Below are 25,709 nucleotides of genomic sequence, written 5' to 3'. Positions count from 1 at the left end.
CTCTCTCTGTCTCAAAAATAAATAAACGTTAAAAAATAAATAAATAAATAAATAAATAAATAAAACAAAACAAAACTCAGTCTCTGGATGGCACGTAAGGCCTTGAACCCAAGCGAAAGGAATTCAGTAAAGAACATCTGGGTATCTCTGTCTCTTGGGATCCAGGACTCAGAATTTCAGCACAATCCATAGTCTTAGATATCTGCTCTCATTACTCGTGCCATTCAAACCCCAGGGAAACTTCACATTCTGGCCCTGTCTTTGAAAGACACAACAACTGTATCCAAATGCCATGAAGGTTGTATGGTCTATGCCACTGCCAGTTTCAGTGATTGACAATGCTTCAGAGCACAGGGAGGATTCAAGCAGCCCAAGTATTTAAGTAAGGGAAAAACAAATTAAAAAACGTGTCATAATCCTCTCTGATACTATGAAATAATGGATTCTTGCATAATAAAGCATATCGTTTCCCACTGCTACTAAGCATCCGTTGTCTTCCTTTTCTTCATGTTCCAAGTTGAGGTTCTGGAGACACTGGCAAATTAGCACACCACCATTCACAACAGTTGCATGTGGAAGATGAGGGACTTCCTTCCGTATTCAATAGTTCATGTTACTCTTAAATTATGCATATTTAAGTTTATACTCTTAAGCTACACATAGAGATCCAGACATGACATGCATGAAGCAAAATATCATTTCTTTACGCCCAGCAAGTAGATGGACATTGAACACCAGAAGTAATAATAGTTTTATTTTTATGGTCATATTTAAATGATTTAATTTATATGCAGAAAATTTTAATGCCAGCTCTATTTAAAAGATTCACTGCAATGTATGATAGCCATTAATTCCAATTGGAATTTTATCTAATTTCAGTACATCTTTTTTAATATTTCAGAAAAAAATTGTCCTTTTGAAAATATGAAAAGAGTTTTTTCAGGGCTTACATTTATTTTCATTTATTTTTTAAATGTGTTCAAATCTTTTATATTGTTAGTAAAACTATATTTTATCTTTTTATACTTTAGATCACCGAGGTTCAAAACAAGCTAAAATCATGATAGAAAATATAAAACAAATTCAGAAACATTAAAAGGCTGAAATTTAAAATAGAAGATTTGTTGTAATAAAGAGATATTTGTCAAAATAAAAGGATAAGAGGGACGCCTGGGTGGCTCAAGTCAGTTAAGCATCCGATTCTTGACTTCAGCTCAGGTCATGATCTCATGGTTCATGAGTTTGAGCCCCAAGTCCAGCTCTGCTCAGACAGTGAGGACTCTGCTTGGGATTCTCCATCTCTCTCTCTCTCTCTCTCTCTCTCTCTCTCTCTGCCCCTCTCCCACTTGTGCTCATGCCACTCTCTCTCTCTCTCTTTCTCTCAAAGTAAATAAATAAAAACTTTAATATAAAATAAAAGGATAAGATACATTTTATATAACATGTTCATTTGATTTATACTCTTAAGTCTTTAGACTTCTATATGTTAGTCTCCATTTTTACTCTTCCTCTGGGCCACAAAAATGATGGGAGGAGGACTGCTATGCACCCTAAAAAGGAGAGAAACATATAGAAAGACTTTTTTTTTTAATGTGCAGAGTTGTATTTCTAAGACCCTAAGCCTCTCTGCTGTGCAAATTTTGCCAGAAGAACTTGGTAAAATAATGGAAATAGCTGTATCTCTTGGAGTCTCTCTCATGAGACAGCTCCCACACACCCGCATGGCCAAGAACGGAGGGAGGGGCTCTAGAAGGAAGGGCCTTTTACTGTTGACCAAAGGGTGAGATGAACAAGTCCCAGGGGTCAGGAGGCAGAATTCCCGGCCATGGCAACTCCAAGGATAAATGCTCCAGCTCATGAGAGGTCAAGGCCAAGTCTTGCATGCCAAGTAGAGACACAGAGGCCACTCTACTGGACCAGAGAGGCCAGGACAGCTGGATTCCCAGCAACAGCTGGGACTGGCAGCAGGCAGAGCACAAGGACAGCAGCCCCCCAGGCAGTGACTGTATTACAAGGGTCCCTCTCCTCCTCTGTCTTCTGGACGATTCCCTGAGCAATACAATAATCATGACACATCAGGGCTTGCCTCTTGAAAGAAATGGCTGTTAATCCATAGCACCAGAGGATTACTACCAGGAAAGTCACCTGGGTCAGGTGACTCCCATAAGCTGGTGAAATCTAGGAAATATTCAGGTTCTATACACATAGATGAAACTATTTTACATTAAATATTATTAATATATCACAATATTCCAAGGCTGGTCCTCAAGTAATGTAAAACTTAAAAATAAAGACATTATTAAGCAAGATTAATCCATTAAAATTTTTTCCTGAATAAAATAAAATACTATTTTGAGATACATAGTTAAAAATCTGGGCTTTTCAACTTTTTAAAATATGTTTTATTAAGAAATCAAAAAGTCTCAAAAGACAATTTGGTTGGTTAGGTTTTTTAAGACATGACAGATACGTTTTACTCTTTTAGGCTGTAAACGTCACAGGCACTACTTAACCAAAAGGAATAAACACACTTGAGAGAGATGCTGCATGCTCTAAATCAAACACAGCAAAGAAAAAGCAATGGGAAAGGATCCTTCCCCAGAGAACCATAAAATGTGTTATGCCTTGTCGGGGCAGGGGCTGGGGGCGGGGGTGATTCTATTCTTTTGCACCATTCCCTTAAAAATAAACTGGGAACTTCTCTCTCTGCCTGGGATTTTTGCCTCTGGGAGACAATTCCAGTTGAGAACTTGTGTCCAGTCATGAATGAAAGTGTGAGAACTTTCTAGAATAATATGTTCTTTCATTTCCATTTCACAAAGAAGCTTTAACTCCCTCAGCCACATTTAGGTCTGTCCAGTGATGCTGGAGGTCCATGAAGGAGGTGGCTTTTCCCAGATGGGTCCACCCTAAGCACATGAAGGGAACTGAAATAGACACAATCAGTGGAATTGTCTGCATGGTTACTATTTCTCCCCTGTTACAAAGGAATATTTTCATCAGACCATTTAAATAGGCATAATATTTATCACACATGTTAGCTCTCCTAGAACATTTTAAAAGGACTCTTCCAACCTTTTGGAAGACCAAAAGGTCTTCCTGACCTCCTTTAAACAATGATGCCTCTCTACCTAATCCTTAAGAGACAGAAAACAGAGATTCAGAGACATTGCCATATACTCAGGGTAGGCTAATAAATCCCAGTCTGCAAATACAAACAAGCCATCTGTCACCTGTGAGAGCTGGAAGCCAAAGGGACATGAGCTATCACAATCCACTGACGTTGAAGTCCAAACCACAAGGCAGCCTGAGTAAACTGGGGACTCAAGGCCACCCTGGAAGGGCAGCCACACTTGAAGCCCAGGTGACATTTCCTCCAACAGCGTCAGAAACACATGCTGAAGTCTCCACTGAGGATCCAGTAGGGTTCTGTATTAGGGCTCTCCAGAGAAACGAAACCAACTGCTACACACACACGCGCACACACACGCACACACAGAGCGATTCATTTTAAGTCATTGGCTCAAGTGATGGTAGGAACTGGCAGGTCCAGGACGGACTGGGAAGTTCCAGCAGGAGTTGATATTGCAGTCTCGAGGTCACAGACAGACTGCCAGCAGAATTCCTTTCTCTTCCAGGACCTCGGTGCTTTCTCAAAAGCCCTTCAATTAATTGAACGAGGCCCACCCATATCGTGGAGGTTAATCTGCCTTACTCTAAGTGCACTGATCGAAATGTTAATCACATCTAAAAGATACTTTCACAGCCAGTATTTAGACTCGTGTTTGGCCAAACAACTGGGCCCCATGTAGGCAGGTTGACACACAAAATTAACCTCCACAGGTTCCAGCAAGCCTGGGCTCCCCGCCAAGATGCTCCAAGCTCTGCAACCCATTTGCCAGGTCACTTAGCAAGGGAGCTAATCCATCCTGAACAAGGACAAAGTCACCCCCCACGCCCCCTGGCACCATCCCAAACACAGGCAAGGATCCCAGAGCCCCAGACAGTGCTCAGCTGCCTCAAATCCCAAGGGCAGGTTTCTCCTCCTCAGAGCACAACACCCTGTCTGAACATGGAAAATGGGGTTCTTCTATCCCGTACCCATGCACGGACCCCAACAGGAGACTCTCCCTTCACAACTGCTTTGAACAAGAGTTGAACTGAACAATCAATGCAGTCACACAATCTACCCATCACTTTTAGTCTCTCAAACGTCCAAACAAGACAGTCTTAAATATTTATAAAGCACTCAGATCCCTGGATTGCTTAAAAACGGAGCACTTTCAGCATCCCAACACTTACACATACTAGCAAATATGTTCACTTACTCTCTAAGCCTACTCTAAGTTTTAGAAGTCAAGCCTTTCCCTACTGTTTTTGATAACAGAAATGACAGCAGAGTGAAAACACTGATAGAAGAAGATCCATCTCAGGCTTAGAAGCCACCGTGTGAAACGGGTCCAGGCAGCCACAGGGCTCATCAGGAGGCAGAGAACAAAAAACAAAACAAGAGGGAAAGCACAGAGCTCTCATCGCCTTAGAGCCGGAATCACTTTCACACACACAGGCTTCATGAAGAGTTCTGGAGGCTAAGGGAGAGGAATGTTGGTCAGCAGAGTGAAAAAAAATATGAACAGCATCACCACAAGGGATTACATTTTCCAAATTCTTAGTCATTCTCCAGCAAGACAACTGCAAGCCACTGTAGCATCATAATATGAGTTACTGCAGATCCTGGTAGCACGAGAGAAATTAAATTAGTCCCTCCGTTCTTAGCACAATAGATTATTCACAGGGTAATGGACAGTTGCATCACCCAAGGAGCCTTGTTTTAAACAGGGAAGTGGCCATCATTTCTGCTTCTTGCTGTCTCTCCCCTAAGAGGGAAGCTGAACAGCAGGAACAGCTAATGTTGTGTACCTTGTTATCATCATCGGTAACTAACGCCTACCGAGCATTAAGGGGACGCTAAGTGCCTAGGAGAGACTAACGCGGCCAAGAGGGCCCTCTGCCTAATTTTGGCCCCCAAACATCAGCAAAGACCAACCACCAAAATCCATAGCAAAAGGATACAGCAGACTTGCCTCATCAAACCGAAAACTGCCTGATTACACAACAGGAAAAAGAAGTGGCCAGAAAAGAACTTGAAAGAGGAAAGCTGATTTTTAGAAACGTGTCATTTCTTTCCTTTACCCACTGACCTCTGCTGTAGTACGTTTTTAACAAAGGGATAATTATTTACAAAAATGGCCCAAGGCATGCTAGCGAAAAGACCTGAAAATTATTAAAGATTCCTTGCGGGACAGAGGAGGTTTTGATTTCTGACGAAGGAAAAAGTTCTTCATCGTTCAAGTTGTAGTTAGAGTCCCTCGTAAAACCGAAAACTTCTAATAACCCTGTTGCCACATCTTGAATTTGACAAACAAAGGAAATTTCCTTAAAACAAACGGGAAATCCACATTCCTGTTTTATAGTGGATCATTTTGGCCTGAGTCAAATCCCTTTTATACTAACCATGTGACTTTAAACAACTCACTTAACTTTTGTGTCTCAGTTTCCTCATTTGTAACATGGAGATAACAATGAAACCAGACTCGAAGTGTTACTGGGAGGGTTGCATGAAATCACACAACTGCCTAGCCCTGAACCTGGCACCTAGTAGGTACTCAGTGAATGTTAACCATAATTGTATCTGAAAAGAGCGCTTTGCAAGCTGTCAGGTACGACACAAACGCGGGTTACCTTCCATGGCATGAACGGTCACAGAATCAGCTTGTAACTGCTTCCAAATTACATGTTTCCCTTCTGTAAACAGACCCACGGGACAAAATGTGTCCCATCGTGGTGAGTTTCCTGTCTGGCCAGAGGAGGCTGAAGTAACAAGGGGCAAGGGGGCGCCCTCCAAAGCCGGGGAGGAAAGTGAGGCAAGAGTGCAGCTTCCAAACTCCCTGCATCGTTGTAACTGAGTTGAAGGCCCGTAACCCCTGGAAAGTGATTCTGTCCTGGCTGAATGACATTGCTGGTACAGCTGTAAGTTTCATCTTGCACTGGTTATTAACCCTTAAAGTTTTCAGCCAGTCAACTGACAGAGAGGATAACTTGCTGGTAGCATTAGGTACTTGGGAGCCTACCATGGAACAGCAAGAATGATGGACTCAACGTTCAGCCATCTTTCCCCTTTCTCCCCTCAATACACACGCTCTGCTCAAGGCTGTCAGTCCTATACACAGGGAGGCAGCCTGCTGTGATAGTGAAGGGAAGGCCCATGGCCAGACTACATGGATTCAAATGCTGTATGACTTTGAGAAAGTTACCTCACTTCTCTGAACCACGGGTATAAGCAAATCATGGAAATGCTCATACCAGAGGGTTGTTGTGACGATTAAATGTGATAATATATTTTTTAAAATGTAGGTGATCAATAAACATTGGCTATTAGAATCACCATCATCTTCATCATCATCTGCATGGTTATTACACACGTTCCTCCTTCCTGTCAGGGCATCCACCTGCAAGTCTGACAGCCCAGCATCCTCTCTGCAAAACTACCAAACCTTCAGTGGCAACCAGTAACACTAAGTAAGGAGAGAATAGGAGGCCAGGTGCAGACGGGTCACAAATGCACTACACCAGAGGCCTGGATTAGGACAGGTCACATGCATGCAAAAGGCCTAGCACTTGGGCATCCAGGGGGAATGAAATACCATAGCCTTCGAGGCACTAAGGTTTAACACACAGCACAAGAGAACATTCCTTGGGAATGACTAATCTGAGCCTGTTTCACAGATGAGCAAAGTAGGGTGCAGAGGTAAAGGACCTGCCCAATGGGTTTGCGTCAGAGACAGGAACCCAAGCCTCCCGAGGTCTGTCTAGTCCAGGGCTCTTCCATCACTCCCCACCAGCTTACTGACAAGTTGTACAAACTCTGATCCAGGTTTAGGCAGCCGAGAAAGGCAGGTTCAGTGCTGAGCCTCACCCCCTGGGGACTCTCGAAGCTACATCTACCAGTAAGCTGACTTTCTTCCCCTCCCTCCCTGTTTCAGGTCAGTTCCGCTTTCCCTCCGAGGTCCCAGACAGCCCTGCAACAAGATGCAGCTGGAACACAGCTTTTGCAATAAAACGCGGGGCCGTGGTCAAAACCTACTCCCACCCGTCTCTTCTCGTCCTTACTCACCCATGGTTCCTCTCCACTCTGGCCCTCACATTGGGGCCTTTTGACCACAAGCCCTACAGACTCTCCCAGGGAGCCCTTATTTCCCTGCTTCTGTCCCCTTCTGCCCCATCATCTTTGTTCTCACCTTCTGCACGAATGCCTTTCTAACCCCCACCCCAGGCTCACCACTTAGGTATCCCTCCCTTTTCCGGTAAATCTCAATAAAAGCATCCTGAGCTCAGCCTCCTTCTGAATCACTTCCACCCACTGCCCAGATGGGATTCAAGTACCTCCCTTGCTGGTTCCCAAATGTGTATTTCCAGCCCTGCTTTTTTGCACTCGCCACGCTTTTCACATTTCTGCTTGCACAGTACCTACAGCTCTTCGAGGGCAGTGACCATCTGCTGTCACATCCCTGGGACATAGCACGGTGCCTGGATTCTCAATAAATATTTGTTTGAGTGAATATAACACAAGTAAAAATATCTCGACTCTTTCATTTAGCTAAAACGGCCATTGTTTGCATGTTAGTGACTTAAACCCCTTTCACGTTCCTTCACTGATGAAATATGCAACTGTTCTTTTTCCTGTTCGCCTGACTATGATTTCCATACCTCCCCTCATGAGGCATGGTCTCTTCTCCCTTTTTCTCTCCTCCAAAATCCATGATTTCAAAATTAACCTCTCAGCTCAAAGAATAAAGAGAGACACAAGGTCACAAGTGTTGCAGGATGTGGAATCTTTGACTACCCGGGAAGTACAGCCCTTGCGACGACAGATACACGGCAGTAATGGTAGAAGGATCTCACTGCATACAGCGTTCGCGCTGTGGCTGAACAAAGGTGCTCTTGAAAGCCCCATGGCCACACTCAGGATCACCCACCCTAACAGGCACTCCCAAGAAGCATGCAAGTCTCCTCTGGGGCATCCCTCCTGGCTCTCCTTCCCACTTTCCCCTTTTTCCTCAAACGTCCGGCCCCACCTACCCACTCTCACCCTCAGCTGCTTGTGGCCTTGCCTACTCTTTCACTGGAAAGACAGGGTCTACCGCAAGAGAACTCCTGCGAGCTCGCACCTCCGCACGCTGCCCCGCGCATCTACGTCTGTACCCTCGAACCCTCCTTGTCTTCTGAGAAAGGCCGGGCTTCCACCTGCGCACTAGATCCCAGGCTTTCCTGCCTCTTCTCGGACATTTCTTCAGCTGTTCTTTCCTCTCTCGTGCAGCATCCATTTTTCCTTCTTAAGCTAGATGCCTCCGTCAGACACGACATACCCTTTCCTTCCCATCTTAAAAAAGGAAAAATTTTAAAAACCCAGACCTCTCCCTAGTTACTTCCACATTTTCTCCTTCCCTTTCTAGCAAAGTTTCCCCAGAAGTTTTCACGAGCGGTGAACTTAACCCTTTGCATCGTGACTTGAATCTATGCCACTCATACTTTTACTCTCAAAGCTCCATCAAGGTCCCCGATGCCTGCCACATTGCTAAAACTATGGTTTTGTCTTTGTCGCATTGACATTTCAGCAGCTTTTGTGACAGGCTTTAACTATCTTTTTTTAACTCCTCTTCACTGGCTCTTCTCCAGTTTTTCTCCTACTTGTCCGGACAGTCCATCCTGATCTTCCTTCCTGGTTGCCGCCCTTCATCTCCCAAATCTCTAAATGTTGGAATATCCCAAGCTCGGCCCTAAATTCTCCGTACTCACTCCCTTGGTAATCTCATCTGGATTTGTATTTCGAAATACCATTTCTGTGCTAATGATTTCCAAAGATGTCATATAGGCATCTTAAATTTATCATGACTAAAACTAAACTCTTGATACATAACCCCAAATTAGCCTCTTTACGGTTAATTGCGACTGAATTCTTCAGTTGCTGAGGCCAAAACTCTTGGAGTAATCTTTAGATCCTTTTTCCATTTACCCTACATCAGCTTGGTCAGCAAACTCTGTTGACTCTGCTTATTTTTTGCCTTCATCAGCATCTTCTATTATTATTAAAGGGCTCTACGCCTCACACAACTTCGGAAATTGAAAAGGAACCACGAATGCTATCAAGAATGCCAAAGAATGCAGAAGACCCCACGAAAGAACCACAACTCTGCCTGACCCTCAGAACCCTCTTCATTCCCTGCCTCCCCTGATGGTTCTCCCCACATCTGCTAATAATATTGCTTAACTTTTTGTTTTGAAGAAATTATGCATTCACAGGAAGTTGCAAAGATAGTACAGAGATCCCGCGTGCCCTTCACCCAGTTGGCGTTGAGGTTGCATCTTACGGATGACTATAGCACAACATCAAAACCAGGAAATCAACGTTGGGGTACATGCACCATGCCAGTTAGTAAAAAATGTGGGTTTCTGTAAGCACCACTGCAAGCGAGATGCAGAGCTAGTCTATTGTCACAAAGGACTTCCCCATGCCACCACTTTATAATCACATCCACCTCCCCTCATGCCTCCCCCCTGCAGAGTACTAATCTGTTTTCCATCCCTTTAATTGTGTCATTTTGATAAAGTCGTGTAAATGGAGCCACACAACGTGTGATCCTTTGAGACTGGCTGTTTTTCACTCAGCGTTACCCATGAAGTCCTTAGAAGTTATTGTATGTATCAGGGCACCTGGGTGGCTCAGTCAGTTGAGTGTCCGACTTCTGCTCAGGTCATGATCTCATGGTTCATGGGTTCAAGCCCTGCATTGGGCTCTGTGCTGACAACTCAGAGCCTGAAGCCTGCTTCAGATTCTGTGTCTCCCTCTCTTTCTGCCCCTCCCCTGCTTGCTCTCTGTCTCTCTCTCTCTCTCCCTGTCAAAAGTAAATAAACATTAAAAGAGTTTAAGAAATTATTGTATGTATCACTAATTTCTTCCTTTTTAATTGCTGAATAGTATTCTATGGTATGGATGTCCCACAGTTGTTTAACCACGTACTTACTGAAGGACATTTTGGTTGCTTCCGGTTTTTCACTATTACATAGGAAAATGCTATGAATAACCCTGTATAGGTTTTTGTGTAAACATAAGTATTCATTTCTCCGAGATAACTGCCCAGGAGTGCAATTGCTAGGCTGCATGATAAGTGTATATTTAGGGTTTTGTGTTTGTTTGTTGTTTGGGGGGGGGGGTTGTTTTTGTTTTTGTTTTTTAGAAACCACCAAACCACTTTTCAGAGCGACTGTATGTACCATTTTCACATTCTGGGATATTTCCAGAATCCAACCACTTCTCACCACCAGGCCAGAATCCCGATCCAAGTCATAGTCCTCCCTCCCCGGATCATGTTAGGAGTGCCCTAACTGTCCTCTCTACTTTGACCTGTGTTGTCTCCCTACCCCTTCTGTCTATTTTCACTCAGCTGCATGAGTGATCCCAGGAAGGTGAAAATCAGGCTCTGTACTCCTCTGTCTGAGACCAAGCACTAGCTTCCCATGCCACCCTCAGTAAAGTCAAATTCCTTACCATGATATCCTTTGGTTTTCCCTGTTCTCTGACTCTATTCCCCCGTCACTCCCCATCACTCACTCCCCTGCAGCTATGACAATGGCCTTCCTGCTCTGCCTACATGTGCCACACACTCTCTTGTCAGCACAGAGCCCAATCCGCTGTTTCCTTTTCCTGAAAGGCTCTTCCACAGAGCTCATTCCCAAACTCCTCCAAGTCTTTGTTCAAGCACCCCTCTCAGTTATGCTTTCCTAGCCATTCTACCTCCCTACCAGTCTTCTGTGCATTATCACCGCATACGTAACTGACCTTGGCTATTCTCTCTCACCCTTCCCTAGAATGCAAGCACTTTGAAGGCAAGGATTTGACACTGCTGAATTCCCAGTGTCCGAAATGATTCCTGGCACATAATAGATGCTCAATAAATATGTTGTAAGTGGATGGATAGATGAGTAAACAATCACTGACTAGAAAAATATGATTGCCAGCATTTCATGTTTGTTCTCAATGTCCCTGTGTACAATGCCATTCAGAGCACATTGAAATGGAGGTGAAAACTGGGGCATCTGGGTGACTCAGTCAGTTGAGCACCGACTCTTGGTTTTGGCTCCAGTCATGATCTCTTGGTTCATGAGTTTAATCCTTGCATGGGGCTCTGAGCTGGTGATGCAGAGCTTGCTTGGGATTCTCTCTCTCTCCCTCTCTCTCTGCCCCTCCCCTTTTTCCTCCCTCCCTCTCTCTCTCTCTATCTCAAAATAAATAAATAAACTTTAAAAAAAAATTTTAAAAAATGCACCAAGAGCATTTACAGATATTTCCAGAAAATAGTAACAAATACATATTGGTAAATGGATACATCAACAGTGCCTGGGGATACCTGGCTAGATTCCTTGCATTTCTGCATCTCTGGAATAAAACTCTGAAGTGTCACATCAGAACACACAGCTCAGGAAGCCGCAAACCCATTCCCTGATAACCCAGAGAACAAGGCACATACAATTCACTTCCACCCTTTGGTTGTCAATCCAAACCCAAGGACAGAATCTTTCATTCCTATGATGATTGTTTCTCAAAGCCTAAAAGAATGAAATGTCACCTCATTACCCACTGTATTACACTTTGAACTAACATTATGCTTAGTAAGAGAGAATTTAACCAAAACAACAGGCAAAGATTTTGCAGCAGGTGTAAGAAAGTTCAAAGCCAATAAGGAGAGCTTGTTAATAGGCTGACAGGTACCATTAAAAGGCATGGATGTGCTAGAAAATAATCTAAATAGGCTAATTTATACGTTGCTTACTGATGTCAATTGTTATTTTTTTTTTGAGTGCTTGCTATGGAAATAGCCATATTATTATGTGCCGAGGTCATATTAATTCAACCAATCCCCCTGGATACTATGAGGAGGTAGACACTGTAATGGGTCCCAGATTACAGAGAGCTCTAGCAACACACTGCCAACGAATGAGGCCCCGAGCCTCCCAAGCCCCGGCAGCCTGGCTCTGGATTGTGTTCTGCACTTTGGCTTTTCATCTTGTGTTAACATCTGAGCTAAAATATGTTACCCTCAGCATCTTGTTAAAAATTTAAGACCACCCAAGAGGTAAAGGAAGAGAGAACTTAAGAGCTGAAGTAAGTAACCTACCAAGTGGTAAAGAGGGTTTCCAACTCAGGGGCCTGACCCTTTTTTTTTTTTAACGTTTATTTATTTTTGAGAGAGACAGAGACAGAGAGCGAGCAGGGGAGGCGCAGGAGAGAGAGGGGAACACAGAATCTGAGGCAGGCTCCAGGCTCTGAGCCATCAGCACAGAGCCTGATGTGGGCTCGAGCTCACAACTGCGAGATCATGACCTGAGCCGAAGTCAGACACTTAACCAACCCAGGGGCCTGACTCTTAAAGCCCATTTACTGGCCTCTTCTGGCCTCTCCTTCTACCTTTCTTACACCATCCCCGGGGAGGGGAGGGTGCTATCCACCGGCTGCCCACCCTCACTGCCTTCTCCCCACCCTGCAAGGCCCCCCCACCCACTACCTAGCTTCCTTTTCCTCCTTCCTTCAAAACACCTTTCCTTCAGTCATGTAGGAAAAGAAACAGATTCATCTATTGAGACTTTCCCTTCAACACAGGCTATTACTTACCTCAAATGAAGTTTTTATCTGTCAGTCTTCAGATGCCAAGATACGAATCTCAGAGAGCATCACGGAAATATTTTTGACTGGGGTAGGGGTGAGAGGTCTCTTTCTGGGAGACCACAAATCACATCCTCTGAACACTTGTCTTTGTCTACATGCAAAGCTGGCAAAACCATAGTAGGCCACACCGCCTGTGTGATCTCTGACAAGTCCTGTCATCTCTCTGTACCTCAGTTTCCTACACAAAAAGAAGATAAAAACAGACCTATGTCGTGGGGGTGTGGGAGGCTTCACTGACCTGCATACAGATAATACTGCTCAGAAAGTTCTTGGCATAAAATGAGTGCTATGTAAATGTTTGTTATCGTTACCACTCTTATTAAATGCCCTGTGCACTGTCCTGGTGTGGAGTAAGGAGGCTTTCTCCCCTCCTCCGTTCCCAAACTCCTCTCGTCTAAAAAACACTTCTTGCCACTGGTTTGCAAGAAAGCTTGTTTTCTGCCTCTTGGAGTGGAGAATTGGGTTGACTTAATATTCCTTGCTATTCATATGGTGTGTTTCTTCCTTTAAAGCCCTCTTTGCCACCAACACTACTTTGCATGAGACTACACAAAGAAAGATTCTTGAAAAGGAAGGTTTTGAAAGAAATGTTTTGGGCCTCGTTTTCAGGAATTGCCAAGCTGGTTGAAGTCTGCTCATTGTGAGAAATGTGACACAACCTACCACAAAACAAGAATTTCCACAGTACATGGAAATGTACTTGGTTCAAATGCAAAAAAAAAAAAAAAAAAAAAAAAGGTTATTTTAGATTTATCAGCACTTGAGAGTAAATTTGCATTATTCTGAATGCTTTGCATGCTGCTCCTTAGGCTTCTTTTAAAAGAAATTTAAGAGAAGGAAAAGAAAAAAGAACAGTGCAATAAAAAAAAGGGGGGGGGCCTCCTTTGCTTATATAACTCCCGCTATAGAGACTTAGCGAAAATCAACTGCTAAGCAATGTTATCCTATCTCATTGCACAATCCACTGATAATCTTCACCTCACTTGATGGAAACTTCTATGCTTCCTCCTACTTTTTCATGGGACTGTTCATCTTCCTCATTCAGAATCTATTTCTCAAACCATGAATTTTAAATTATTCTCATTTAACTCTTGCCTCACTCTGTACTCTGAGAAAAGCTCTGAGACTTACAGACAAGAAACACATCCCGTTCTCTATTCCCTTCCCGAATATACGCTTCCATAAGTCACTGCAGTAACTCCCACACTATAATATGCGTAGCAACTTCGCGTGAAAGGATTTGCTCAGGAAATTATGAAAGGAGCCAGATAAAAGGTTAAATATCTGCATGGTTGGGGATGAAGAGGTTTTCCTAAACAAGGTATCCTACGACACTCTGCTTCCTGTGAGCTTGAGGGCAAGAACTCCTGCTCTCCGAGCAGAGGGATCAGTACCTGGCCAACAGTGACTCCCTTCAACTTGCACCAGTATGATTAAAAGATCAGCTTTTGTGCCTCCACACCTTTCTGCTCCCTTGTCTGGCCTGTACTTGACATAAAGACACTAGACTAAGCACTGTTGGAGCCCTGTGATTCTGCCCCACAAGTAAGACACGCTTAGCTGATGGCCCCATCTCAAATGATAAGTCAGTGCACTCTGATTGGAGCCACCACCTCCTCCTTGGCGATGGCTCTCCCACATACCCTTGGTTGTTCCTTCTGTCTGCTTCAGTAGACTGCCCTCCTTCAGCCAACAAAGCACCAATTGCTTTGACATCTTGTTATCACACATCCTGTTCACAAGCACAGATAAGAGGACCTGGGTCCAAATAAGCAGAGTGCTGTTGCATTCTCTTCATTAGATTGAGTGATTAAGTTACCTAATTAGGTGTCCTTAAGTCCATGGTGGCCAGATCTACACAGTTGAGCAGGATTTGTGTTGCTGGTTGAATCCAGAGAAAACATATGCTAATTTTGAGTTTTGCATTTATTTTATCCCTGTAGTTCTCCTTGGTTCCAAGAGTTCTCTTTGAAGTCAGCACACTGGTGTTGATCATTAGTGCACTGTTTTAATAACATCGGAGTCATTAACCCGCCTATTTGTCAATTAATGTCACTCAGTTCCATGGCACAGACTGCACTAGGTCTAGTCAATTGTCTCAGAAATAACTATAGGTTACCAAAAAGACCAACTTAAGAAAAAGTGGCTAGATCAGCATAAATCCACCATCCCAAGAGATAAAAAGGGGGGGGGTCATTTTTCTTGTGTAAGCAGTTGCATTGCATATAGAAGTGTTCCTTCAGGGGCGCCTGGGTGGCTCAGTCGGTTAGGCAGCTGACTTCAGCTCAGGTCAGGATCTCACGGTCCGTGAGTTCGGGCTCTGGGCTGATGGCTCAGAGCCTGGAGCCTGCTTCCAATTCTGTGTCTCCCTCTCTCTCTGCCCCTCCCCCGTTCATGCTCTGTCTCTCTCTGTCTCAAAAATAAATAAAACGTTAAAAAAAAATTAAAAAAAAAGAAGTGTTCCTTCAGAGTGCCACTCACTCAGTATTTATAGGAAGCCATAGACCAGCACCTGTACTAACACCTAGTATGTGTAATTAAATACTACAGTGCCAAAAGTTCAGAGTCTAATGGTCACACGAGTACTGACATCACTATAACCAAAGCAGCTGTGGATTTTCTCTATGGTCTTGAAGCATAAAATGCAATGAAACTGGCTGTGCCCCCAGAGTAATTGTGACAAAGGTTAGCATACCATCAGAATCTATTATATTAATAAACTAGGTATAAAGGCTCTTCACCAATATAGATCATATTTGACATGAAAATATAGAGCCTGAAGTTGATAGTCCTCATATCAAAATGCCATAAGGGTGGATATGCTGGCCCAAGTGCATGGCCCATCCTGTCCCAGAGGCAGATATATCCATATCGTGAAGATGAATTAATCAAGGTCCCTTTGCCAAATGCCATGGATTACTCAAATCCTGCCACCAAATTCCCTGGTTCTAAGAATCTTTGTACCTTGCCGATAGTTGTGAGATTCACTTGCTGCTGATACCGGCACTCATTTATTAACTGAATTCAATAAATAGGCCTTAACTATCTAGTTCAAACTTAGGAAACTTAAATTTTAGACAGCCATTGGTCAAAGAATTATATAAACACATATGAAATCCCACTTGTGATAAATGCTATGAATGGAAGGTATATAGTCCTAAAAGAGCAGAAAATAATCTGAAAATAACAGTATCGTTATTACAGTCATCAGGTAGAAATCAATCTAACATTTAAGTTTCAGAATCCTTGTGGGGATTAAATTTGATATATACAAAAACATATTTTTAACCTCCACATACTTAGATAAAACTAAGGATCATTTTACTATCAGCTAAGCTAGGTCGCAGAATAAGTAATAAATGAAATCTTGGTAACTAAATACATCAAAGATTCTCACTAAAGGCAAAAGCACCAGCAGGTGTGGCAGCCCTCCAGGGCAGCTCCCTCCAAGCAGTGATTCAACTTAGAATCCAGAGCATCTCAAGGTGTGGCTTCTAGATCACTATGGCAACAAAGGCCCATAAGGGTGAGGGACTTCAGAGTCTTGCATTGGCTCTCCTATGCTCCACCATAAGGGCGCTAACAAATGTGGGGCGACGTGGATGTTCAGTAAATACTTCTGCCATGAGAGGGAGAAGCATGGTTCTTGAATGTGCGATCTAACTTTTTTGAGACCATTTCCCACTGATCAAGTGGAAAGGGTCGTTCGAGCTATCTCAAAAAGTTAAGAGGATTCATGTGAAGCCCTTATTTGCTGCAAGGAGCCATAGAAAAGGCTGTGACTGCTATTTTTACCACAACCACCAATGATACCAACACCAAAGAGAAGAATAAAAATTGAATTGAAGCGTGACAGCCTGGACTAGTTTCTGCCAATGGAACAGGCCAGCCGTTCTGGCTGGGCACCTAGGAACGCGCAGCACCCTAGCAACCGTGTCCCTTGGGGACACAGTAGGGTAGCTAGAAACAGCACCCGAAGCAAACAGGTACAGACCCTGGCCCTTCCCTAACCTCTTGGAAAGCACAATTTCACTTCTAGGTCCCTGCACATTTACTTAGTGAGCTAGTCTAAAATTGCCTAACTGGGCCAACAGACCCAGTTCCAAAAAAAGCTAAATATACCTAGTTACCTAAGTATTTTCTGATTCTAAATAATATTATCCTGGGTCAGAGATGAGCTATATTACTTGTTTAACTGCCATTATTGGTCCCTGTTTGACCATCATGGAACCAATGGCCCTGATCTCAATTACAGACCCTTCTTTACCCAACCGAAAACCAAGAAACCCATAAAGAAGCAATTCCTGGTTCTCGTTATGGCTCCCAATTGTCTTTGGTAAGATGGAAACTCAGGTGGTGTTTATCTATTTGAGAAATACTGTATTTACTTGTACTCTCCTAAGGATCGATCCTCAGCACCAGTATGTCTGCTTAATATGCTTCGCTTATTGCTTTGGTGATGGATACAACCATTAGGTGCACAGCATGACAAATGTATATTTGGGTTTGTGGAAATGATGTCAAGCTTTTTATCATGAATTTTAGTTGTCTGTCTGCATGTGCAGCTATTCACGGCCGGAGCACAGAAGCAGAAGAAGCAGCGTGCGAGAATGTGAAAGGCAATACCGAAATAAGAAAAAGAACGTTCCTAGAAAAAACAAGTAGGAGTGCAAGAGAATGAAATGAAAGTCATTGATTAGAAGAAAAAGTCTCAGAGATTCCAAAGATCAAAGGTTTAAAAAACCCAAAGGCTTGGAAGATTAATCTAAGCCCTACCAAACTGCGAAAAACAATCTACAAGACCAATTGAAAACCAGACGGCTGTCCCAGAAAATAGAGTAAAATTGAGAATGCTGAGAAGCTAGAAATGATATGGTAAACAACAGTGGATTTATTTATTTTAAAAAGGTTTATAGCCACAATGTATATCATTATTAAAAAGCACTACGATGACCCAAAGCAAATTAAAAAATAAAAACAAAAAACAGAAACACTACTTGCCCGTTGTCTATTAAGAGAAGTTTTAAAACCTTGTAGGCTTGGGGCGCCTGGGTGGCTCAGTCGGTTAAGCGGCCGACTTCAGCTCAGGTCAGGATCTCGCGGTCTGTGAGTTCGAGCCCCGCGTCGGGCTCTGGGCTGATGGCTCAGAGCCTGGAGCCTGCTTCCGATTCTGTGTCTCCCTCTCTCTCTGCCCCTCCCCCGTTCATGCTCTGTCTCTCTCTGTCTCAAAAATAAATAAAACGTTAAAAAAAAAAAAAAAAAAAAAAAAAACCTTGTAGGCTTTCCTACAAAAAAAAAAAAAAGCTTGAGAAATCACACAAATAAAAGAGATTCACTATGTGGCCTTTTTACTGTTATTGGTAGAGATTCCTTCTTAACTAGAATAGGTTATCTGGCTGTTTTTAGCTTATTTTATGAAAACTGTCTATTAATATTATGTCATATTGTGAAAATATATAGGCTGAGGTGTTTTAAAATGTGCTTGTGCATGAGTGTTTTTGTATATATGTATGGGGGGAGGTGTGAGCAGTGTATGTGACTGCTTGTATGTGCACAGTGTGTTTATGCACATCTGTGTAACTGGAGAGTGTGCAGGTATGCGGTTGTGCATGAGTGTGTGCGTATGCTGTGGTGTGTGTGTGAATATGCGAGTATATGTGACTGCATGCATGAGTGCCTGTGGGGTGTGTGATTGTGAATATGTGCAAGTCTATGCAAGTACGTACGAGCGTATGTGTGAGTATGTCTGAAAGTGGGTATGTAATGATGTGTGAAAGAGTGTACGAGTGTAAATGTGAGCGTGGTGTGAATATTTGTGTGCACACGGGCACATGGAAGCATATGTAGAAGGCTGTTGCTAACGGCAGAACACTTCTAATAAGCAGAAGGAGTGAGGCCTTTCCATGGCCTAGAAGGAGACCAAGTATACAGATATCTAACGGGTAAATAGCATAGCAACTTGTTTCTTATGAGATCACTCAGACCAGAACCACATTCACCAAGAAAGTCATTTCCTAAATAGTCCCCTAGAGGCTGAGGCCTGCCTTCCCATCTGTCCACTCACTGCTCTTTTAATCCTTTATTGCCAAGAAGGCAAAAAGATCTCCAGGAGTAGCCTTTATGAGCTCCCAGCCAGGTCTTTCTCATTTCCAGGTAGCTGGCCGCCTCTCCCTGTTCACTCAGGCCCAAGACTTCTTCCAAGCCCTGATTAAAAACACTTTCATCCAAGAAACCTTCCCTACCCAACCTCCTCCCACACTGATCTCTCCCTCAGCTCTTAAGAATAACGTTCACATCTTGAATGACATATCGAACTGAATTAACTGTACAAAGAGATGAAATCACATGGCTACCTACACCGGCTGATTTTAATAATTGTAACAGTTAAGTTTTATTGAGAACTTACTATGTGCCAGGCACTCTACTAAATAAACCTTTTATATACATCTCAATTAATTGTCACAACATTCCTTTGACATAGCTACTGTATGGCTTTCATTTTAAAGATAGGAGAGTGAAATCCAGACAGTTTAAGTAAGTTGTCTGAGGTCTGTCTCTCTCTCTCTCCGTGTGTGTGTGTGTGTGTGTGTGTGTGTGTGTGTTCTCTGTGGTTCATATTGAGTAAATTCTATTGCTCTGTCCTCAAATTCATTGATTTTAGCCTGTCTTCTCTACTCTACTATTGAGCCCATCCAATGAGTTTTTACTTTATTATATTTTTCAGTTCTATAATCTCCATTTGGTTCTTTTTTTATAACTTCTATTTTTTTTTTTTGCTCCGATTTTCTGACTTTCCATTTGTTTCAAGAGAATTCATAATTCCTTGTGAAACATTTTTATGAGGCTGCTTTAAGTTGTGAGATCATTTCAAAATCTGATTCATCTCAGTGTTGGCATCTGTTGATTATCTTTTCCCATTCATGTTTTGATTTTTCCGGTTCTTGGTATGGCAAGTGACTCTCTATAGTGTGCTGGGCATTTGGGATATTATACTGTGAGACTCTGTATCCTATTTTACCTTCCGTTCTTAACGGGCAGGCCCTCCAGGTAAGGTGTCACACAAGATGGGATGGGTGTGTATGTTCAGATGCCCTCTGAGCCCTGCCAACACCACCTTAGCAAGAGTAGGGCACTGACTCACGCAGGCTCCTTGCAGTGGGGTGTTCCTCTGCAGCTCTCCTTCTGCCTCATTGACACCTTCTTGGTGAAAGCGGGGCGCTAACTCCTACACGCTGGACTCTGCTGCCCACAGGGGAACGGAGGAGGGGTCAGGGCAAGTGCCAACTAGCCCTGCCTCCCCCCATCTGATTCTGTCTTGTTGCTACTAGATGGAGTGGAGGCTCAGCTCCCCGCTCAGCCCAGTGACCCCGGGGAAAGCAAAATGCTCACTAGCCCCAACACGGGTGAAGAGGAAGTCTCAGGTCAGCACTGGGTCCTACTGACACCACCCTGACAGATTTGCACTGACTGGTTTCCACTGGGCAGGGCACGGAAGATCAGCTGGCCACTTGGTCCTGCCAACACCACCCAGTGGGAGGATGAATCAAAGCACTGCCTGCTTCCGCCACGCACAGGACAGAAGGTTATCTTCCCGCTCAGCCCTGCTGATACCTCCCTACGGGGTGACCAGGGCATGCTGCCTGCTCCCACTCAGCAAAGGGGTGGAAGATAGAGGGGTCATTTTCCACTGGTGTTTGACATTTGGCTTGAGTAGGCTAAATGTTTTCAAAATGCTTCCTGGCCCTTTGCCTAAGGGGAGCAGGCTCTTTTTGGAACTTTTCGTGGCTGTGCCTATGGGTGGTTCTGGTTTAGAAGCTTCTGAAGTGCCTGTACAAAATATAACATGGCAAGAAAGTGTCCCAGGAACTCACCACGTGTCATTCCTCAAGTCCTGTGGTCCCGGGCAGCCCTTCTTCTCTTACGTTTCGGACACTTCCTATGCTTGTTTATTGTATTGTGTCTGGAGATGTTTTGTTGTAATGGTGGGAGGGAGGGTAGAAAGCTTGTAGCAATGAGGTTACTCCCTCTTGGTGGTACTAGAACTACTCAAGGTATTGTAAACTCACAAATGGTGAGCCCAGAATTTGAACCATATTCCCAAGGAGAAGCTGGTATTCAACCACTGGCTAAGTTCACTTCAACTCTGACTTCCCCCAGGATCTCCCTTTGTTTCTGGAATGGACAGTCCCGACATCCCTGGAACCACATTTCTTGGCCTCAGAATTCACATTTATTAATTAAAAAAGGAAAGTGCAAGGTTATGTACATTTTAACACATTCTCTCAGGTTTGTCAAAATGGAAAGAGGACTAAACCCTCTCTTTATCTCCTTGCAGGGACTTCATATTCTCAGACTTCACAGGACAGACTATCTCCTTAATATCTGACTTTCAGAGAACAAATCGTTGAAACACATAGCAGGCCACTCAATGCTTTGACTATTTTTACTTTGAGCCTGCACATTTATATAGCATACGTCCTTATTCTTAAACTATGGATTTCATGAAGCAATGCGAATTCTGAGCACATTCTAAATACCTAAAATAAATGAGTTAATTATTGGCTCTGTGACCAACACAAGGATTTTGCATCAACTACCAACCTGGTTTTCACAGATAACATTGTGGCTGGTGTCCCAAGCCACGCCGTGGCCATAAAGAAATGCTCCCGCTTACTTTGCACTGAATCTACAAAGCACACATATTTTTGCCGGCCTAGCATTGAAGCCTTTCCTCCTGTGTCAGAGTTATGAATTCTGTAGTACCGACGGCATTCCACCACACCAAATAAACAGTTAGTTGTGGTAGATGATTAGCAAGGGAATATTGCAGGTCCCATAGAAAAACTAGAAAAATAAAAAAGTCAAAAACCGGTCTCTTGGACACTCCTGTGGATTCTCCCTGTGGACCAATTAACCAACACATTCAGATGTTGGCAGTCCTTATTTCCAGAACCGCTGGCCCAATTACTGGGCTCCAAACGGTTACATTTTATGGCTGAAATGATTTAGAGCCAATGTTTTCATTGCACAGTATGTGTTCCTCTTCAGGAAAACAAAACTTCCCAGAGAAGGACCACAACCGAGGCTGGGAAAGGGGAGGCAACGCACGCAAAGGATCAAATGCAAATTAGAGAAAAGAACAGCAGTCTTTGGACTCCAGCCCTTATTCTTTTGGATTCAGTGCCAAATGTGTATTTAAAGACACCCTGAAATATCACCAATTTAGAATTTGTTTTTTGCCTTTGTTGAGAATGCTGCTCTGCCATAGGGTTTGTTGAACGATAAGTCTAATTCAATTACCAGAGGCCAAAAAGTAGCAGTCCAATATTTTGCTTTCTTAATGACTAACTCAGATAGACTATCAGAGACCCTAGTCATTGTTTAATGCCCAACCATTAAAAATATCTGGAGTGAAGGGTGGGAGGGAGGTAGGTTTCAAATTTTAATACAGATGTGGACGAAGCCTCAAACCTGTGTCAAGCCACCTGCTGAGGAGGAGAGTTCACTCGCTCTCATGAGTTTCGACCTATTTGGTTTAAATAAAGGAGACATCTACCTTCTTGATGTGATTGCCCAAAACCATTCTTCCATGAACAATGTCTTATAAATGAGTTTTCTGTTCAAAGTTCCATCTTGGGTAGTTAAGAAATGACAAGTGATAAAAAGGGAACCTAACTCCAAGAGTGGGACAGGTGTAACTGCTGTAAAAGCATTGTTCTCAGTGGTTTTCAGGGTGGGGAGAGAGGGATATTGCCCTCCGGGGATCATTGACAATGTCTGGACACAGTGGGTTGCTACAACTAGAGTGAAGGGTGCCACTGGTATCTAGTGGGTAGAGACCAGAGACCTAGTTAAAGATCCTTCAAGGCACAGGACAGCTGCCCACAATAAAGAATTATCCAGTCCAAAATGTCAATAGTGCCAAGGCTGAGAAACGCCATTTTATACTTTCATACAAATTAACAATCAGATCCTTTCAAAAGTTGAGCAGAGAGCAGGTTTCCATAAGGTTTTATCTCATCTGAACAATGTGCCTAGGGTGGGAAGGAATTAAGAAAAGGGCAGGAGGTAGCTCAGAGGGCGAGCAGAAAACTATAAAGAGCAGTGACTGGAATTGAACACAAAACCTCCCTACATTTCAGTTGGGCTTAAAAACTAATTATGTCCTGGAGCCTTATTAATAATCAGTCTTGTTACCTCGTCTCTGTTCTAAGAGATAACTCGGCCTCAATCCTGCTCCCACAGGTGTTCAAATTCTCCATTAACTTCTTTACATGAGGAAACAAATTTCCCTTCTTTCTCACCCTCTTGGGGCTTCTTTCTGGACATTTACATCCTAGAATTCAGCTTTTGATATTCCAGACAGAAAATAGACCTTGTTTATAACAACCTTTGAGTATTCTATTTCAAAGTCAATTTCACATTCATCACCCCAAATTCTATATATTTTGTCTATGAAACAACACTGGGAGGGACATGTCAGCCAACTTCGAGAATTCTCATGATAGAATGGGTACAGCCTGTCTCGGTTCTTTAAAAGTATTGATACACATCTCTATCTGTCAGATCAGAATTCCCCATATCGTATTTCCTGAGAAGAGTAATCTCTCATGTGTTGCCTCCAGAGTCATGCATTCAAATAAAATAATGATGTTATACTAAAAACGAGTAACTGAGTGTGGACTCTGGTCCTGGCACTCTGCCAAATGTCGCACGTAACATTATATTATTTTCTGTCCACAATAAGCCTATGAGGTTAAACTCATTTTTCCCATTGCTCTGATGGTGCACGGAAGATTCCCATCATACAGGGAAGTAACTTGCCCAAATTTCATGGCTACTAGTGAGCCTGGGATTTCAGTCCAAGTCTTTGTTCAAAGCCGGTGCTCTTAATTAGTATGGCCTGCTAGTGGGTAAAACAGAGTTTAAGGAAGAATTCTTTACTGTAGAATTTCTCAGACCCTTTAATATGCCATCTCTAACCACAAGCGCTACATTTGTCTCCCAGACTAATTTGTCCCATGCCCCCTTTTTCACCAGGAAGCATCCTACATGACCAATTCTGCACAGAACCTGTTTAGAACTACACCATGTTCCCCACCTGGAAGAGGCTGGTCAGAAAAAAAAATCTAAAGAGAAGCTCACACAAGTGAGTTGTTCATTAAGGGACTGGTGACCACAGAATCACCACCAAAAAGCTTTGTGAGGCAGTACAGGTGTCACAGAGCTGATGAGAGAAGATCATTTCCCGAAAGAGGAGGCTAAAGAAAGTCGGACGGCTCTCATAGAGTCTTTTTTAGAATTTAAATGAAGCACCCCCCATCCCAGTCTTCATCAGGGTAATACAAATCAAAGCCACACTGAGATACCACCTCACGCCAGTCACAGTGGCTAAAATGAACAAATCAAGAGACCATAAATGCTGGAGAGGATGTGGAGAAACAGGAACCCTCTTGCACTGTTGGTGGGAATGCAGACTGGTGAAGCCGCTCTGGAAAACAGTGTGGAGGTTCCTCAAAAAATTAAAAATAGATCTACCCTATGACCCAGCAATAGCACTGCTAGGAATTTACCCAAGGGTTACAGGAGTGCTGACGCATAGGGGCACTGGTACCCCAATGTTTATAGAGGCGCTTTCAACAATAGCCAAATTATAGAAAGAGCCTAAATGTCCATCAACTGACGAATGGATAAAGAAGATGTGGTTTATATATACAATGGCATACTACTTGGCAATGAGAAAGAATGAAATCTGGCCATTTGCAGCAACGTGCATGGAACTGGAGGGTATTATGCTAAGTGAAGTAAGTCAGGCAGAGAAAGACAGATACCATATGTTTTCACTCATATGTGGATCTTAAGAAACTGAACAGAAAACCATGAGGGGGGGGAAGGGGAAAAAATAGTTACAAACAGAGAGGGATGGAGGAAAACCACAAGAGACTTAAATATAGAGAACAAACTGAGGTTGATGAGGGGTGGAGGAGAGGAGAATGTAGGTGATGGGCATTGAGGAGGGCACTTGTTGGGATGAGCACTGGGTATTATTGTATGTGAGCCAATTTGACAACAAATTATATTAAAAAAATAAAAATAAAATTCTTTAAAACTCGAGAAATTTTAACCCCAAAGGACAATAAAACATTTCTTTTATATTTAAAAATAAAAATATAAAATATAAACGAAGCACAATTTTCACCCTTTGAGCCTTGTGTTGAGGTCTTTACCAATGAACAGCTGGAGAGCATTAAAAGCTTTGTGAATATTTTCTTACCTTCTAGAACAAAAGATGTTAAACTGCCAAGGGAGGTTTGGTGACTTATGAAGTATCCTGCATCATGATTGGTTCATCATTGGTTCATCAGCTGCAAAATTGGTTCATAAAAGCCAAAAATGAAGTGCTACTATTGAATGAATTTCCACATTTTCATAATAACATTGTTAACTTGTCATGCTTCTCAAAACTTGCCTCTGCGTTCCTCACTTTTATAGTCAATATTTAAGCGGGATCATAATTCTGGGAGGATTCAGACTCTGGGGAACAAGGGAAAATCGGGTAAAGAGCATTATATCCCATAAGTCACATATACTTTAGGGAAGCCAAGAGGAGAGACAGTCAGCAAAATAAAACCAGATGTGAATTTGATATGATGATACCAGGCCTTCCAATAGGAAGAGCACTTTCAAATACACATTTTTTTTTCTTGGAATCAGTTGCATCATGGAATAAGTGAAACACTGAGCATCTCTTGCCCAAAAAGAATTACATGAAGCCCACACAGGGCTTTTCAAAATTCATTTACATTTGAATGATGCAAATTGTAATTTAGTATAATAAAGTCTGGAACTGAGAGAGAGAAATCATAGGAACAACTTGACTTCCAGTCAAGTCTAATCCTAGTCCTCATCTGAACATGCTACCTTCAGT

The 25,709-nt window shown here is 42.9% G+C and overlaps 1 protein-coding gene across 8 annotated transcripts in view; it reads right to left on the bottom strand.

Annotated features, from left to right (window-relative positions):
• LOC132681968 (uncharacterized) overlaps positions 1–25,709 on the bottom strand; it is a 142,355-nt gene that overhangs the window by 85,151 nt on the left and 31,495 nt on the right. For all 8 annotated transcript variants that reach the window (XR_009611355.3, XM_078432649.2, XM_078432655.2 and 5 more), the window contains one exon: positions 25,056–25,146. The gene's annotated coding sequence lies outside the window, so the exon portion shown is untranslated. The remainder of the gene's footprint in view (positions 1–25,055; positions 25,147–25,709) is intronic.

Source organism: Panthera onca, chromosome A1 (assembly GCF_046562875.1).
Source record: "Panthera onca isolate mPanOnc1 chromosome A1, mPanOnc1 haplotype 2, whole genome shotgun sequence".
NCBI lineage: Eukaryota > Metazoa > Chordata > Mammalia > Carnivora > Felidae > Panthera > Panthera onca.
This window is presented reverse-complemented; position numbering and strand designations above follow the sequence as displayed.